The sequence below is a fragment of the Schistocerca gregaria genome, chromosome 3, assembly GCF_023897955.1.
Source record: "Schistocerca gregaria isolate iqSchGreg1 chromosome 3, iqSchGreg1.2, whole genome shotgun sequence".
Lineage (NCBI taxonomy): Eukaryota > Metazoa > Arthropoda > Insecta > Orthoptera > Acrididae > Schistocerca > Schistocerca gregaria.
The window spans coordinates 19,347,689-19,363,808 of NC_064922.1; the positions used below are offsets into that span (position 1 = coordinate 19,347,689).

The 16,120-nt window shown below is 48.9% G+C and overlaps 9 non-coding genes across 9 annotated transcripts; all 9 read left to right on the forward strand.

The window, feature by feature from the left end:
- The first annotated feature begins 965 nt into the window (after positions 1 to 965).
- Positions 966 to 1,039, forward strand: Trnaa-agc (transfer RNA alanine (anticodon AGC)). The gene has a single exon. It is a non-coding gene; the product is annotated as a tRNA-Ala (tRNA).
- A 1,386-nt stretch (positions 1,040 to 2,425) lies between these two features.
- On the forward strand, positions 2,426 to 2,499 carry Trnaa-agc (transfer RNA alanine (anticodon AGC)). The gene has a single exon. It is a non-coding gene; the product is annotated as a tRNA-Ala (tRNA).
- A 1,396-nt stretch (positions 2,500 to 3,895) lies between these two features.
- On the forward strand, positions 3,896 to 3,969 carry Trnaa-agc (transfer RNA alanine (anticodon AGC)). The gene has a single exon. It is a non-coding gene; the product is annotated as a tRNA-Ala (tRNA).
- Positions 3,970 to 5,355: 1,386 nt separating this feature from the next.
- On the forward strand, positions 5,356 to 5,429 carry Trnaa-agc (transfer RNA alanine (anticodon AGC)). Its single transcript has one exon. It is a non-coding gene; the product is annotated as a tRNA-Ala (tRNA).
- A 1,397-nt stretch (positions 5,430 to 6,826) lies between these two features.
- On the forward strand, positions 6,827 to 6,900 carry Trnaa-agc (transfer RNA alanine (anticodon AGC)). Its single transcript has one exon. It is a non-coding gene; the product is annotated as a tRNA-Ala (tRNA).
- Positions 6,901 to 9,768: 2,868 nt separating this feature from the next.
- On the forward strand, positions 9,769 to 9,842 carry Trnaa-agc (transfer RNA alanine (anticodon AGC)). Its single transcript has one exon. It is a non-coding gene; the product is annotated as a tRNA-Ala (tRNA).
- Positions 9,843 to 11,238: 1,396 nt separating this feature from the next.
- On the forward strand, positions 11,239 to 11,312 carry Trnaa-agc (transfer RNA alanine (anticodon AGC)). Its single transcript has one exon. It is a non-coding gene; the product is annotated as a tRNA-Ala (tRNA).
- Positions 11,313 to 12,698: 1,386 nt separating this feature from the next.
- Trnaa-agc (transfer RNA alanine (anticodon AGC)) lies at positions 12,699 to 12,772 on the forward strand. The gene has a single exon. It is a non-coding gene; the product is annotated as a tRNA-Ala (tRNA).
- A 1,397-nt stretch (positions 12,773 to 14,169) lies between these two features.
- Trnaa-agc (transfer RNA alanine (anticodon AGC)) lies at positions 14,170 to 14,243 on the forward strand. Its single transcript has one exon. It is a non-coding gene; the product is annotated as a tRNA-Ala (tRNA).
- Positions 14,244 to 16,120: the final 1,877 nt, after the last annotated feature.

Here is a 16,120-nt window from a genome sequence, read left to right on the forward strand (position 1 = left end):
GCGTCGTGTTAAGTCGGAAAAGTCATCTGCATGGGTGATTGCCAAGTTTGGGGAGCGTTTCGTAGTACGATCAGTGCAAAGGGGACGCGGAAACTTATTGTGTCCAAGTGTTTTGCAGTTGGACGACAAGAATTTTACGCAGTAGCAAAGAGCGAGGCACTGAGTTGGCATGAACAATGGAGAGCACAATGGGGCTCGAGATGTGCTTGTTACCTCAGGTGCTGTGTGATTGTCGACAAGGAGTGAAATGGACCAATTTGTGACCGCCCTTTCAATTTAAGACGTTCAAACAGACGGAATTTGCATTCGTAATACCAGAGCATCGAAACTACTTGGAACTCTTGTGTATATGAACGTGTCCGCGCCTTTGTATTCTGGTACCTTCGCCGCTACAAACCAACCAACCATCGTGTCCTTGCACATCAGAGTCGCAAAGAATGGAGAATAGCCAGGCTTGGTCGTGTGTGTAGCTGTAGCTCAGTTGCCAGATCGTTCGCTTAGCGTGTGAACGGTCTCGGGTTCAAGCCCTGGATCCTCCATGTTTTGTGGTCAGTGCATGGTAAGTGTTGGTCGCGGCGAACATAAACTCACGCAAGAAGTTGCAAAACCAGCGTCACAGACTGATATGATGTATACTGTCATAAGGAGAGCAAGGTGTAAGTGTGGGGACCGGCTGTTATCGTGGTGTCATCGAGTGCAGATCTGTCTTAGGTATCACGGCTTAACTTCATTGAAGTCTAGAGGTGGACAACACGTTCGTCTTACTCAGAGCGGTGTCTGAACTCTATTTTCGACGTTATGCGTGCCACTTTCATTGTGGCCAACTACGATTCGATACAGAATGCACGAAACCTGAAAGACACCCTCACTGATACATAGAGAGTAGTGTTTGTCTGCGGAATAATGGGAGTGCAAGGTTCTGTGACGTTGATATGACTGTATGTAGCACTACTAGTTATCGGTGGGGTGGGCGTAGCTCAGGTGGTAGAGCGCTCGCTTAGCGTGCGAGAGGTACTGGGATCAATACCCAGCGCCTCCAGAATTTTTAACACACCTACATGCGCACCTTGCGATACAAGTGGAATAATTCCCAACCGGCAGAGGTGTGTAGGCAGATACAAGCGAACGATTAGCATCCACAATTGCGCCGATTTCACGTAAATCCCACTGCACGTTCCTATTCTTTGCGTGCAGTCGGCTGCTACTGGTGTTGCTGGTTGTGACTGCTGATAACAGATGCCGTAGCAATCAATTCATGGAGTGAGTTGTATGTTTTGCGATAGTCTGTCTCTGACAAGGAAGCACAGGTGATATAGGTGCGAACACAGGAAGCTTGCAGCCCCTCGCTACCTGCACACACAGAGCAGCCACACTAGAAGAGCGGCCTAAGCCGTAGGCGAAATGTGCTCATTCGCTTTGGCGCGACGTCGAACTATAAATAAGGCTGTCACTAGCGTGAGCGTCGTGTAAAGTCGGAAAAGTCATCTGCATGGGTGATTGCCAAGTTTGGGGAGCGTTTCGTAGTACGATCAGTGCAAAGGGGAAACGGAAACTTATTGTGTCCAAGTGTTTTGCAGTTGGACGACAAGAATTTTACGCAGTAGCAAAGAGCGAGGCACTGAGTTGGCATGAACAATGGAGAGCACAATGGGGCTCGAGATGTGCTTGTTACCTCAGGTGCTGTGTGATTGTCGACAAGGAGTGAAATGGACCAATTTGTGACCGCCCTTTCAATTTAAGACGTTCAAAACAGACGGAATTTGCATTCGTAATACCAGAGCATCGAAACTACTTGGAACTCTTGTGTATATGAACGTGTCCGCGCCTTTGTATTCTGGTACCTTCGCCGCTACAAACCAACCAACCATCGTGTCCTTGCACATCAGAGTCGCAAAGAATGGAGAATAGCCAGGCTTGGTCGTGTGTGTAGCTGTAGCTCAGTTGGCAGATCGTTCGCTTAGCGTGTGAACGGTCTCGGGTTCAAGCCCTGGCTCCTCCATGTTTTGTGGTCAGTGCATGGTAAGTGTTGGTCGCGGCGAACATAAACTCACGCAAGAAGTTGCAAAACCAGCGTCACAGACTGATATGATGTATACTGTCATAAGGAGAGCAAGGTGTAAGTGTGGGGACCGGCTGTTATCGTGGTGTCATCGAGTGCAGATCTGTCTTAGGTATCACGGCTTAACTTCATTGAAGTCTAGAGGTGGACAACACGTTCGTCTTACTCAGAGCGGTGTCTGAACTCTATTTTCGACGTTATGCGTGCCACTTTCATTGTGGCCAACTACGATTCGATACAGAATGCACGAAACCTGAAAGACACCCTCACTGATACATAGAGAGTAGTGTTTGTCTGCGGAATAATGGGAGTGCAAGGTTCTGTGACGTTGATATGACTGTATGTAGCACTACTAGTTATCGGTGGGGTGGGCGTAGCTCAGATGGTAGAGCGCTCGCTTAGCGTGCGAGAGGTACTGGGATCGATACCCAGCGCCTCCAGAATTTTTAACACACCTACATGCGCACCTTGCGATACAAGTGGAATAATTCCCAACCGGCAGAGGTGTGTAGGCAGATACAAGCGAACGATTAGCATCCACAATTGCGCCGATTTCACGTAAATCCCACTGCACGTTCCTATTCTTTGCGTGCAGTCGGCTGCTACTGGTGTTGCTGGTTGTGACTGCTGATAACAGATGCCGTAGCAATCAATTCATGGAGTGAGTTGTATGTTTTGCGATAGTCTGTCTCTGACAAGGAAGCACAGGTGATATAGGTGCGAACACAGGAAGCTTGCAGCCCCTCGCTACCTGCAGACACAGAGCAGCCACACTAGAAGAGCGGCCTAAGCCGTAGGCGAAATGTGCTCATTCGCTTTGGCGCGACGTCGAACTATAAATAAGGCTGTCACTAGCGTGAGCGTTGCGTGAGCGTCGTGTTAAGTCGGAAAAGTCATCTGCATGGGTGATTGCCAAGTTTGGGGAGCGTTTCGTAGTACGATCAGTGCAAAGGGGACGCGGAAACTTATTGTGTCCAAGTGTTTTGCAGTTGGACGACAAGAATTTTACGCAGTAGCAAAGAGCGAGGCACTGAGTTGGCATCAACAATGGAGAGCACAATGGGGCTCGAGATGTGCTTGTTACCTCAGGTGCTGTGTGATTGTCGACAAGGAGTGAAATGGACCAATTTGTGACCGCCCTTTCAATTTAAGACGTTCAAACAGACGGAATTTGCATTCGTAATACCAGAGCATCGAAACTACTTGGAACTCTTGTGTATATGCACGTGTCCGCGCCTTTGTATTCTGGTACCTTCGCCGCTACAAACCAACCAACCATCGTGTCCTTGCACATCAGAGTCGCAAAGAATGGAGAATAGCCAGGCTTGGTCGTGTGTGTAGCTGTAGCTCAGTTGGCAGATCGTTCGCTTAGCGTGTGAACGGTCTCGGGTTCAAGCCCTGGATCCTCCATGTTTTGTGGTCAGTGCATGGTAAGTGTTGGTCGCGGCGAACATAAACTCACGCAAGAAGTTGCAAAACCAGCGTCACAGACTGATATGATGTATACTGTCATAAGGAGAGCAAGGTGTAAGTGTGGGGACCGGCTGTTATCGTGGTGTCATCGAGTGCAGATCTGTCTTAGGTATCACGGCTTAACGTCATTGAAGTCTAGAGGTGGACAACACGTTCGTCTTACTCAGATCGGTGTCTGAACTCTATTTTCGACGTTATGCGTGCCACTTTCATTGTGGCCAACTACGATTCGATACAGAATGCACGAAACCTGAAAGACACCCTCACTGATACATAGAGAGTAGTGTTTGTCTGCGGAATAATGGGAGTGCAAGGGTCTGTGACGTTGATATGACTGTATGTAGCACTACTAGTTATCGGTGGGGTGGGCGTAGCTCAGATGGTAGAGCGCTCGCTTAGCGTGCGAGAGGTACTGGGATCGATACCCAGCGCCTCCAGAATTTTTAACACACCTACATGCGCACCTTGCGATACAAGTGGAATAATTCCCAACCGGCAGAGGTGTGTAGGCAGATACAAGCGAACGATTAGCATCCACAATTGCGCCGATTTCACGTAAATCCCACTGCACGTTCCTATTCTTTGCGTGCAGTCGGCTGCTACTGGTGTTGCTGGTTGTGACTGCTGATAACAGATGCCGTAGCAATCAATTCATGGAGTGAGTTGTATGTTTTGCGATAGTCTGTCTCTGACAAGGAAGCACAGGTGATATAGGTGCGAACACAGGAAGCTTGCAGCCCCTCGCTACCTGCACACACAGAGCAGCCACACTAGAAGAGCGGCCTAAGCCGTAGGCGAAATGTGCTCATTCGCTTTGGCGCGACGTCGAACTATAAATAAGGCTGTCACTAGCGTGAGCGTCGTGTAAAGTCGGAAAAGTCATCTGCATGGGTGATTGCCAAGTTTGGGGAGCGTTTCGTAGTACGATCAGTGCAAAGGGGATGCGGAAACTTATTGTGTCCAAGTGTTTTGCAGTTGGACGACAAGAATTTTACGCAGTAGCAAAGAGCGAGGCACTGAGTTGGCATGAACAATGGAGAGCACAATGGGGCTCGAGATGTGCTTGTTACCTCAGGTGCTGTGTGATTGTCGACAAGGAGTGAAATGGACCAATTTGTGACCGCCCTTTCAATTTAAGACGTTCAAAACAGACGGAATTTGCATTCGTAATACCAGAGCATCGAAACTACTTGGAACTCTTGTGTATATGAACGTGTCCGCGCCTTTGTATTCTGGTACCTTCGCCGCTACAAACCAACCAACCATAGTGTCCTTGCACATCAGAGTCGCAAAGAATGGAGAATAGCCAGGCTTGGTCGTGTGTGTAGCTGTAGCTCAGTTGGCAGATCGTTCGCTTAGCGTGTGAACGGTCTCGGGTTCAAGCCCTGGCTCCTCCATGTTTTGTGGTCAGTGCATGGTAAGTGTTGGTCGCGGCGAACATAAACTCACGCAAGAAGTTGCAAAACCAGCGTCACAGACTGATATGATGTATACTGTCATAAGGAGAGCAAGGTGTAAGTGTGGGGACCGGCTGTTATCGTGGTGTCATCGAGTGCAGATCTGTCTTAGGTATCACGGCTTAACGTCATTGAAGTCTAGAGGTGGACAAGACGTTCGTCTTACTCAGAGCGGTGTCTGAACTCTATTTTCGACGTTATGCGTGCCACTTTCATTGTGGCCAACTACGATTCGATACAGAATGCACGAAACCTGAAAGACACCCTCACTGATACATAGAGAGTAGTGTTTGTCTGCGGAATAATGGGAGTGCAAGGTTCTGTGACATTGATATGACTGTATGTAGCACTGCTAGTTATCAGTGGGGTGGGCGTAGCTCAGATGGTAGAGCGCTCGCTTAGCGTGCGAGAGGTACTGGGATCGATACCCAGCGCCTCCAGAATTTTTAACACACCTACATGCGCACCTTGCGATACAAGTGGAATAATTCCCAACCGGCAGAGGTGTGTAGGCAGATACAAGCGAACGATTAGCATCCACAATTGCGCCGATTTCACGTAAATCCCACTGCACGTTCCTATTCTTTGCGTGCAGTCGGCTGCTACTGGTGTTGCTGGTTGTGACTGCTGATAACAGATGCCGTAGCAATCAATTCATGGAGTGAGTTGTATGTTTTACGATAGTCTGTCTCTGACAAGGAAGCACAGGTGATATAGGTGCGAACACAGGAAGCTTGCAGCCCCTCGCTACCTGCAGACACAGAGCAGCCACACTAGAAGAGCGGCCTAAGCCGTAGGCGAAATGTGCTCATTCGCTTTGGCGCGACGTCGAACTATAAATAAGGCTGTCACTAGCGTGAGCGTTGCGTGAGCGTCGTGTAAAGTCGGAAAAGTCATCTGCATGGGTGATTGCCAAGTTTGGGGAGCGTTTCGTAGTACGATCAGTGCAAAGGGGACGCGGAAACTTATTGTGTCCAAGTGTTTTGCAGTTGGACGACAAGAATTTTACGCAGTAGCAAAGAGCGAGGCACTGAGTTGGCATGAACAATGGAGAGCACAATGGGGCTCGAGATGTGCTTGTTACCTCAGGTGCTGTGTGATTGTCGACAAGGAGTGAAATGGACCAATTTGTGACCGCCCTTTCAATTTAAGACGTTCAAAACAGACGGAATTTGCATTCGTAATACCAGAGCATCGAAACTACTTGGAACTCTTGTGTATATGAACGTGTCCGCGCCTTTGTATTCTGGTACCTTCGCCGCTACAAACCAACCAACCATCGTGTCCTTGCACATCAGAGTCGCAAAGAATGGAGAATAGCCAGGCTTGGTCGTGTGTGTAGCTGTAGCTCAGTTGGCAGATCGTTCGCTTAGCGTGTGAACGGTCTCGGGTTCAAGCCCTGGCTCCTCCATGTTTTGTGGTCAGTGCATGGTAAGTGTTGGTCGCGGCGAACATAAACTCACGCAAGAAGTTGCAAAACCAGCGTCACAGACTGATATGATGTATACTGTCATAAGGAGAGCAAGGTGTAAGTGTGGGGACCGGCTGTTATCGTGGTGTCATCGAGTGCAGATCTGTCTTAGGTATCACGGCTTAACGTCATTGAAGTCTAGAGGTGGACAACACGTTCGTCTTACTCAGAGCGGTGTCTGAACTCTATTTTCGACGTTATGCGTGCCACTTTCATTGTGGCCAACTACGATTCGATACAGAATGCACGAAACCTGAAAGACACCCTCACTGATACATAGAGAGTAGTGTTTGTCTGCGGAATAATGGGAGTGCAAGGTTCTGTGACATTGATATGACTGTATGTAGCACTACTAGTTATCAGTGGGGTGGGCGTAGCTCAGATGGTAGAGCGCTCGCTTAGCGTGCGAGAGGTACTGGGATCGATACCCAGCGCCTCCAGAATTTTTAACACACCTACATGCGCACCTTGCGATACAAGTGGAATAATTCCCAACCGGCAGAGGTGTGTAGGCAGATACAAGCGAACGATTAGCATCCACAATTGCGCCGATTTCACGTAAATCCCACTGCACGTTCCTATTCTTTGCGTGCAGTCGGCTGCTACTGGTGTTGCTGGTTGTGACTGCTGATAACAGATGCCGTAGCAATCAATTCATGGAGTGAGTTGTATGTTTTGCGATAGTCTGTCTCTGACAAGGAAGCACAGGTGATATAGGTGCGAACACAGGAAGCTTGCAGCCCCTTGCTACCTGCACACACAGAGCAGCCACACTAGAAGAGCGGCCTAAGCCGTAGGCGAAATGTGCTCATTCGCTTTGGCGCGACGTCGAACTATAAATAAGGCTGTCACTAGCGTGAGCGTTGCGTGAGCGTCGTGCAAAGTCGGAAAAGTCATCTGCATGGGTGATTGCCAAGTTTGGGGAGCGTTTCGTAGTACGATCAGTGCAAAGGGGACGCGGAAACTTATTGTGTCCAAGTGTTTTGCAGTTGGACGACAAGAATTTTACGCAGTAGCAAAGAGCGAGGCACTGAGTTGGCATGAACAATGGAGAGCACAATGGGGCTCGAGATGTGCTTGTTACCTCAGGTGCTGTGTGATTGTCGACAAGGAGTGAAATGGACCAATTTGTGACCGCCCTTTGAATTTAAGACGTTCAAAACAGACGGAATTTGCATTCGTAATACCAGAGCATCGAAACTACTTGGAACTCTTGTGTATATGAACGTGTCCGCGCCTTTGTATTCTGGTACCTTCGCCGCTACAATCCAAACAACCATCGTGTCCTTGCACATCAGAGTCGCAAAGAATGGAGAATAGCCAGGCTTGGTCGTGTGTGTAGCTGTAGCTCAGTTGGCAGATCGTTCGCTTAGCGTGTGAACGGTCTCGGGTTCAAGCCCTGGCTCCTCCATGTTTTGTGGTCAGTGCATGGTAAGTGTTGGTCGCGGCGAACATAAACTCACGCAAGAAATTGCAAAACCAGCGTCACAGACTGATATGATGTATACTGTCATAAGGAGAGCAAGGTGTAAGTGTGGGGACCGGCTGTTATCGTGGTGTCATCGAGTGCAGATCTGTCTTAGGTATCACGGCTTAACGTCATTGAAGTCTAGAGGTGGACAAGACGTTCGTCTTACTCAGAGCGGTGTCTGAACTCTATTTTCGACGTTATGCGTGCCACTTTCATTGTGGCCAACTACGATTCGATACAGAATGCACGAAACCTGAAAGACACCCTCACTGATACATAGAGAGTAGTGTTTGTCTGCGGAATAATGGGAGTGCAAGGGTCTGTGACGTTGATATGACTGTATGTAGCACTACTAGTTATCGGGTGGGTGGGCGTAGCTCAGATTGTAGAGCGCTCGCTTAGCGCTCGCTTAGCGTGCGAGAGGTACTGGGATCGATACCCAGCGCCTCCAGAATTTTTAACACACCTACATGCGCACCTTGCGATACAAGTGGAATAATTCCCAACCGGCAGGGGTGTGTAGACACATACATGCGAACGATTAGCATCCACAATTGCGCCGATTTCACGTAAATCCCACTGCACGTTCCTATTCTTTGCGTGCAGTCGGCTGCTACTGGTGTCGCTGGTTGTGACTGCTGATAACAGATGCCGTAGCAATCAATTCATGGAGTGAGTTGTATGTTTTGCGATAGTCTGTCTCTGACAAGGAAGCACAGGTGATATAGGTGCGAACACAGGAAGCTTGCAGCCCCTCGCTACCTGCACACACAGAGCAGCCACACTAGAAGAGCGGCCTAAGCCGTAGGCGAAATGTGCTCATTCGCTTTGGCGCGACGTCGAACTATAAATAAGGCTGTCACTAGCGTGAGCGTCGTGTTAAGTCGGAAAAGTCATCTGCATGGGTGATTGCCAAGTTTGGGGAGCGTTTCGTAGTACGATCAGTGCAAAGGGGACGCGGAAACTTATTGTGTCCAAGTGTTTTGCAGTTGGACGACAAGAATTTTACGCAGTAGCAAAGAGCGAGGCACTGAGTTGGCATGAACAATGGAGAGCACAATGGGGCTCGAGATGTGCTTGTTACCTCAGGTGCTGTGTGATTGTCGACAAGGAGTGAAATGGACCAATTTGTGACCGCCCTTTCAATTTAAGACGTTCAAAACAGACGGAATTTGCATTCGTAATACCAGAGCATCGAAACTACTTGGAACTCTTGTGTATATGAACGTGTCCGCGCCTTTGTATTCTGGTACCTTCGCCGCTACAAACCAACCAACCATCGTGTCCTTGCACATCAGAGTCGCAAAGAATGGAGAATAGCCAGGCTTGGTCGTGTGTGTAGCTGTAGCTCAGTTGGCAGATCGTTCGCTTAGCGTGTGAACGGTCTCGGGTTCAAGCCCTGGCTCCTCCATGTTTTGTGGTCAGTGCATGGTAAGTGTTGGTCGCGGCGAACATAAACTCACGCAAGAAGTTGCAAAACCAGCGTCACAGACTGATATGATGTATACTGTCATAAGGAGAGCAAGGTGTAAGTGTGGGGACCGGCTGTTATCGTGGTGTCATCGAGTGCAGATCTGTCTTAGGTATCACGGCTTAACTTCATTGAAGTCTAGAGGTGGACAACACGTTCGTCTTACTCAGAGCGGTGTCTGAACTCTATTTTCGACGTTATGCGTGCCACTTTCATTGTGGCCAACTACGATTCGATACAGAATGCACGAAACCTGAAAGACACCCTCACTGATACATAGAGAGTAGTGTTTGTCTGCGGAATAATGGGAGTGCAAGGTTCTGTGACGTTGATATGACTGTATGTAGCACTACTAGTTATCGGTGGGGTGGGCGTAGCTCAGATGGTAGAGCGCTCGCTTAGCGTGCGAGAGGTACTGGGATCGATACCCAGCGCCTCCAGAATTTTTAACACACCTACATGCGCACCTTGCGATACAAGTGGAATAATTCCCAACCGGCAGAGGTGTGTAGGCAGATACAAGCGAACGATTAGCATCCACAATTGCGCCGATTTCACGTAAATCCCACTGCACGTTCCTATTCTTTGCGTGCAGTCGGCTGCTACTGGTGTTGCTGGTTGTGACTGCTGATAACAGATGCCGTAGCAATCAATTCATGGAGTGAGTTGTATGTTTTGCGATAGTCTGTCTCTGACAAGGAAGCACAGGTGATATAGGTGCGAACACAGGAAGCTTGCAGCCCCTCGCTACCTGCAGACACAGAGCAGCCACACTAGAAGAGCGGCCTAAGCCGTAGGCGAAATGTGCTCATTCGCTTTGGCGCGACGTCGAACTATAAATAAGGCTGTCACTAGCGTGAGCGTTGCGTGAGCGTCGTGTTAAGTCGGAAAAGTCATCTGCATGGGTGATTGCCAAGTTTGGGGAGCGTTTCGTAGTACGATCAGTGCAAAGGGGACGCGGAAACTTATTGTGTCCAAGTGTTTTGCAGTTGGACGACAAGAATTTTACGCAGTAGCAAAGAGCGAGGCACTGAGTTGGCATCAACAATGGAGAGCACAATGGGGCTCGAGATGTGCTTGTTACCTCAGGTGCTGTGTGATTGTCGACAAGGAGTGAAATGGACCAATTTGTGACCGCCCTTTCAATTTAAGACGTTCAAACAGACGGAATTTGCATTCGTAATACCAGAGCATCGAAACTACTTGGAACTCTTGTGTATATGCACGTGTCCGCGCCTTTGTATTCTGGTACCTTCGCCGCTACAAACCAACCAACCATCGTGTCCTTGCACATCAGAGTCGCAAAGAATGGAGAATAGCCAGGCTTGGTCGTGTGTGTAGCTGTAGCTCAGTTGGCAGATCGTTCGCTTAGCGTGTGAACGGTCTCGGGTTCAAGCCCTGGATCCTCCATGTTTTGTGGTCAGTGCATGGTAAGTGTTGGTCGCGGCGAACATAAACTCACGCAAGAAGTTGCAAAACCAGCGTCACAGACTGATATGATGTATACTGTCATAAGGAGAGCAAGGTGTAAGTGTGGGGACCGGCTGTTATCGTGGTGTCATCGAGTGCAGATCTGTCTTAGGTATCACGGCTTAACGTCATTGAAGTCTAGAGGTGGACAACACGTTCGTCTTACTCAGATCGGTGTCTGAACTCTATTTTCGACGTTATGCGTGCCACTTTCATTGTGGCCAACTACGATTCGATACAGAATGCACGAAACCTGAAAGACACCCTCACTGATACATAGAGAGTAGTGTTTGTCTGCGGAATAATGGGAGTGCAAGGGTCTGTGACGTTGATATGACTGTATGTAGCACTACTAGTTATCGGTGGGGTGGGCGTAGCTCAGATGGTAGAGCGCTCGCTTAGCGTGCGAGAGGTACTGGGATCGATACCCAGCGCCTCCAGAATTTTTAACACACCTACATGCGCACCTTGCGATACAAGTGGAATAATTCCCAACCGGCAGAGGTGTGTAGGCAGATACAAGCGAACGATTAGCATCCACAATTGCGCCGATTTCACGTAAATCCCACTGCACGTTCCTATTCTTTGCGTGCAGTCGGCTGCTACTGGTGTTGCTGGTTGTGACTGCTGATAACAGATGCCGTAGCAATCAATTCATGGAGTGAGTTGTATGTTTTGCGATAGTCTGTCTCTGACAAGGAAGCACAGGTGATATAGGTGCGAACACAGGAAGCTTGCAGCCCCTCGCTACCTGCACACACAGAGCAGCCACACTAGAAGAGCGGCCTAAGCCGTAGGCGAAATGTGCTCATTCGCTTTGGCGCGACGTCGAACTATAAATAAGGCTGTCACTAGCGTGAGCGTCGTGTAAAGTCGGAAAAGTCATCTGCATGGGTGATTGCCAAGTTTGGGGAGCGTTTCGTAGTACGATCAGTGCAAAGGGGATGCGGAAACTTATTGTGTCCAAGTGTTTTGCAGTTGGACGACAAGAATTTTACGCAGTAGCAAAGAGCGAGGCACTGAGTTGGCATGAACAATGGAGAGCACAATGGGGCTCGAGATGTGCTTGTTACCTCAGGTGCTGTGTGATTGTCGACAAGGAGTGAAATGGACCAATTTGTGACCGCCCTTTCAATTTAAGACGTTCAAAACAGACGGAATTTGCATTCGTAATACCAGAGCATCGAAACTACTTGGAACTCTTGTGTATATGAACGTGTCCGCGCCTTTGTATTCTGGTACCTTCGCCGCTACAAACCAACCAACCATAGTGTCCTTGCACATCAGAGTCGCAAAGAATGGAGAATAGCCAGGCTTGGTCGTGTGTGTAGCTGTAGCTCAGTTGGCAGATCGTTCGCTTAGCGTGTGAACGGTCTCGGGTTCAAGCCCTGGCTCCTCCATGTTTTGTGGTCAGTGCATGGTAAGTGTTGGTCGCGGCGAACATAAACTCACGCAAGAAGTTGCAAAACCAGCGTCACAGACTGATATGATGTATACTGTCATAAGGAGAGCAAGGTGTAAGTGTGGGGACCGGCTGTTATCGTGGTGTCATCGAGTGCAGATCTGTCTTAGGTATCACGGCTTAACGTCATTGAAGTCTAGAGGTGGACAAGACGTTCGTCTTACTCAGAGCGGTGTCTGAACTCTATTTTCGACGTTATGCGTGCCACTTTCATTGTGGCCAACTACGATTCGATACAGAATGCACGAAACCTGAAAGACACCCTCACTGATACATAGAGAGTAGTGTTTGTCTGCGGAATAATGGGAGTGCAAGGTTCTGTGACATTGATATGACTGTATGTAGCACTGCTAGTTATCAGTGGGGTGGGCGTAGCTCAGATGGTAGAGCGCTCGCTTAGCGTGCGAGAGGTACTGGGATCGATACCCAGCGCCTCCAGAATTTTTAACACACCTACATGCGCACCTTGCGATACAAGTGGAATAATTCCCAACCGGCAGAGGTGTGTAGGCAGATACAAGCGAACGATTAGCATCCACAATTGCGCCGATTTCACGTAAATCCCACTGCACGTTCCTATTCTTTGCGTGCAGTCGGCTGCTACTGGTGTTGCTGGTTGTGACTGCTGATAACAGATGCCGTAGCAATCAATTCATGGAGTGAGTTGTATGTTTTACGATAGTCTGTCTCTGACAAGGAAGCACAGGTGATATAGGTGCGAACACAGGAAGCTTGCAGCCCCTCGCTACCTGCAGACACAGAGCAGCCACACTAGAAGAGCGGCCTAAGCCGTAGGCGAAATGTGCTCATTCGCTTTGGCGCGACGTCGAACTATAAATAAGGCTGTCACTAGCGTGAGCGTTGCGTGAGCGTCGTGTAAAGTCGGAAAAGTCATCTGCATGGGTGATTGCCAAGTTTGGGGAGCGTTTCGTAGTACGATCAGTGCAAAGGGGACGCGGAAACTTATTGTGTCCAAGTGTTTTGCAGTTGGACGACAAGAATTTTACGCAGTAGCAAAGAGCGAGGCACTGAGTTGGCATGAACAATGGAGAGCACAATGGGGCTCGAGATGTGCTTGTTACCTCAGGTGCTGTGTGATTGTCGACAAGGAGTGAAATGGACCAATTTGTGACCGCCCTTTCAATTTAAGACGTTCAAAACAGACGGAATTTGCATTCGTAATACCAGAGCATCGAAACTACTTGGAACTCTTGTGTATATGAACGTGTCCGCGCCTTTGTATTCTGGTACCTTCGCCGCTACAAACCAACCAACCATCGTGTCCTTGCACATCAGAGTCGCAAAGAATGGAGAATAGCCAGGCTTGGTCGTGTGTGTAGCTGTAGCTCAGTTGGCAGATCGTTCGCTTAGCGTGTGAACGGTCTCGGGTTCAAGCCCTGGCTCCTCCATGTTTTGTGGTCAGTGCATGGTAAGTGTTGGTCGCGGCGAACATAAACTCACGCAAGAAGTTGCAAAACCAGCGTCACAGACTGATATGATGTATACTGTCATAAGGAGAGCAAGGTGTAAGTGTGGGGACCGGCTGTTATCGTGGTGTCATCGAGTGCAGATCTGTCTTAGGTATCACGGCTTAACGTCATTGAAGTCTAGAGGTGGACAACACGTTCGTCTTACTCAGAGCGGTGTCTGAACTCTATTTTCGACGTTATGCGTGCCACTTTCATTGTGGCCAACTACGATTCGATACAGAATGCACGAAACCTGAAAGACACCCTCACTGATACATAGAGAGTAGTGTTTGTCTGCGGAATAATGGGAGTGCAAGGTTCTGTGACATTGATATGACTGTATGTAGCACTACTAGTTATCAGTGGGGTGGGCGTAGCTCAGATGGTAGAGCGCTCGCTTAGCGTGCGAGAGGTACTGGGATCGATACCCAGCGCCTCCAGAATTTTTAACACACCTACATGCGCACCTTGCGATACAAGTGGAATAATTCCCAACCGGCAGAGGTGTGTAGGCAGATACAAGCGAACGATTAGCATCCACAATTGCGCCGATTTCACGTAAATCCCACTGCACGTTCCTATTCTTTGCGTGCAGTCGGCTGCTACTGGTGTTGCTGGTTGTGACTGCTGATAACAGATGCCGTAGCAATCAATTCATGGAGTGAGTTGTATGTTTTGCGATAGTCTGTCTCTGACAAGGAAGCACAGGTGATATAGGTGCGAACACAGGAAGCTTGCAGCCCCTTGCTACCTGCACACACAGAGCAGCCACACTAGAAGAGCGGCCTAAGCCGTAGGCGAAATGTGCTCATTCGCTTTGGCGCGACGTCGAACTATAAATAAGGCTGTCACTAGCGTGAGCGTTGCGTGAGCGTCGTGCAAAGTCGGAAAAGTCATCTGCATGGGTGATTGCCAAGTTTGGGGAGCGTTTCGTAGTACGATCAGTGCAAAGGGGACGCGGAAACTTATTGTGTCCAAGTGTTTTGCAGTTGGACGACAAGAATTTTACGCAGTAGCAAAGAGCGAGGCACTGAGTTGGCATGAACAATGGAGAGCACAATGGGGCTCGAGATGTGCTTGTTACCTCAGGTGCTGTGTGATTGTCGACAAGGAGTGAAATGGACCAATTTGTGACCGCCCTTTGAATTTAAGACGTTCAAAACAGACGGAATTTGCATTCGTAATACCAGAGCATCGAAACTACTTGGAACTCTTGTGTATATGAACGTGTCCGCGCCTTTGTATTCTGGTACCTTCGCCGCTACAATCCAAACAACCATCGTGTCCTTGCACATCAGAGTCGCAAAGAATGGAGAATAGCCAGGCTTGGTCGTGTGTGTAGCTGTAGCTCAGTTGGCAGATCGTTCGCTTAGCGTGTGAACGGTCTCGGGTTCAAGCCCTGGCTCCTCCATGTTTTGTGGTCAGTGCATGGTAAGTGTTGGTCGCGGCGAACATAAACTCACGCAAGAAATTGCAAAACCAGCGTCACAGACTGATATGATGTATACTGTCATAAGGAGAGCAAGGTGTAAGTGTGGGGACCGGCTGTTATCGTGGTGTCATCGAGTGCAGATCTGTCTTAGGTATCACGGCTTAACGTCATTGAAGTCTAGAGGTGGACAAGACGTTCGTCTTACTCAGAGCGGTGTCTGAACTCTATTTTCGACGTTATGCGTGCCACTTTCATTGTGGCCAACTACGATTCGATACAGAATGCACGAAACCTGAAAGACACCCTCACTGATACATAGAGAGTAGTGTTTGTCTGCGGAATAATGGGAGTGCAAGGGTCTGTGACGTTGATATGACTGTATGTAGCACTACTAGTTATCGGGTGGGTGGGCGTAGCTCAGATTGTAGAGCGCTCGCTTAGCGCTCGCTTAGCGTGCGAGAGGTACTGGGATCGATACCCAGCGCCTCCAGAATTTTTAACACACCTACATGCGCACCTTGCGATACAAGTGGAATAATTCCCAACCGGCAGGGGTGTGTAGACACATACATGCGAACGATTAGCATCCACAATTGCGCCGATTTCACGTAAATCCCACTGCACGTTCCTATTCTTTGCGTGCAGTCGGCTGCTACTGGTGTTGCTGGTTGTGACTGCTGATAACAGATGCCGTAGCAATCAATTCATGGAGTGAGTTGTATGTTTTGCGATAGTCTGTCTCTGACAAGGAAGCACAGGTGATATAGGTGCGAACACAGGAAGCTTGCAGCCCCTCGCTACCTGCAGACACAGAGCAGCCACACTAGAAGAGCGGCCTAAGCCGTAGGCGAAATGTGCTCATTCGCTTTGGCGCGACGTCGAACT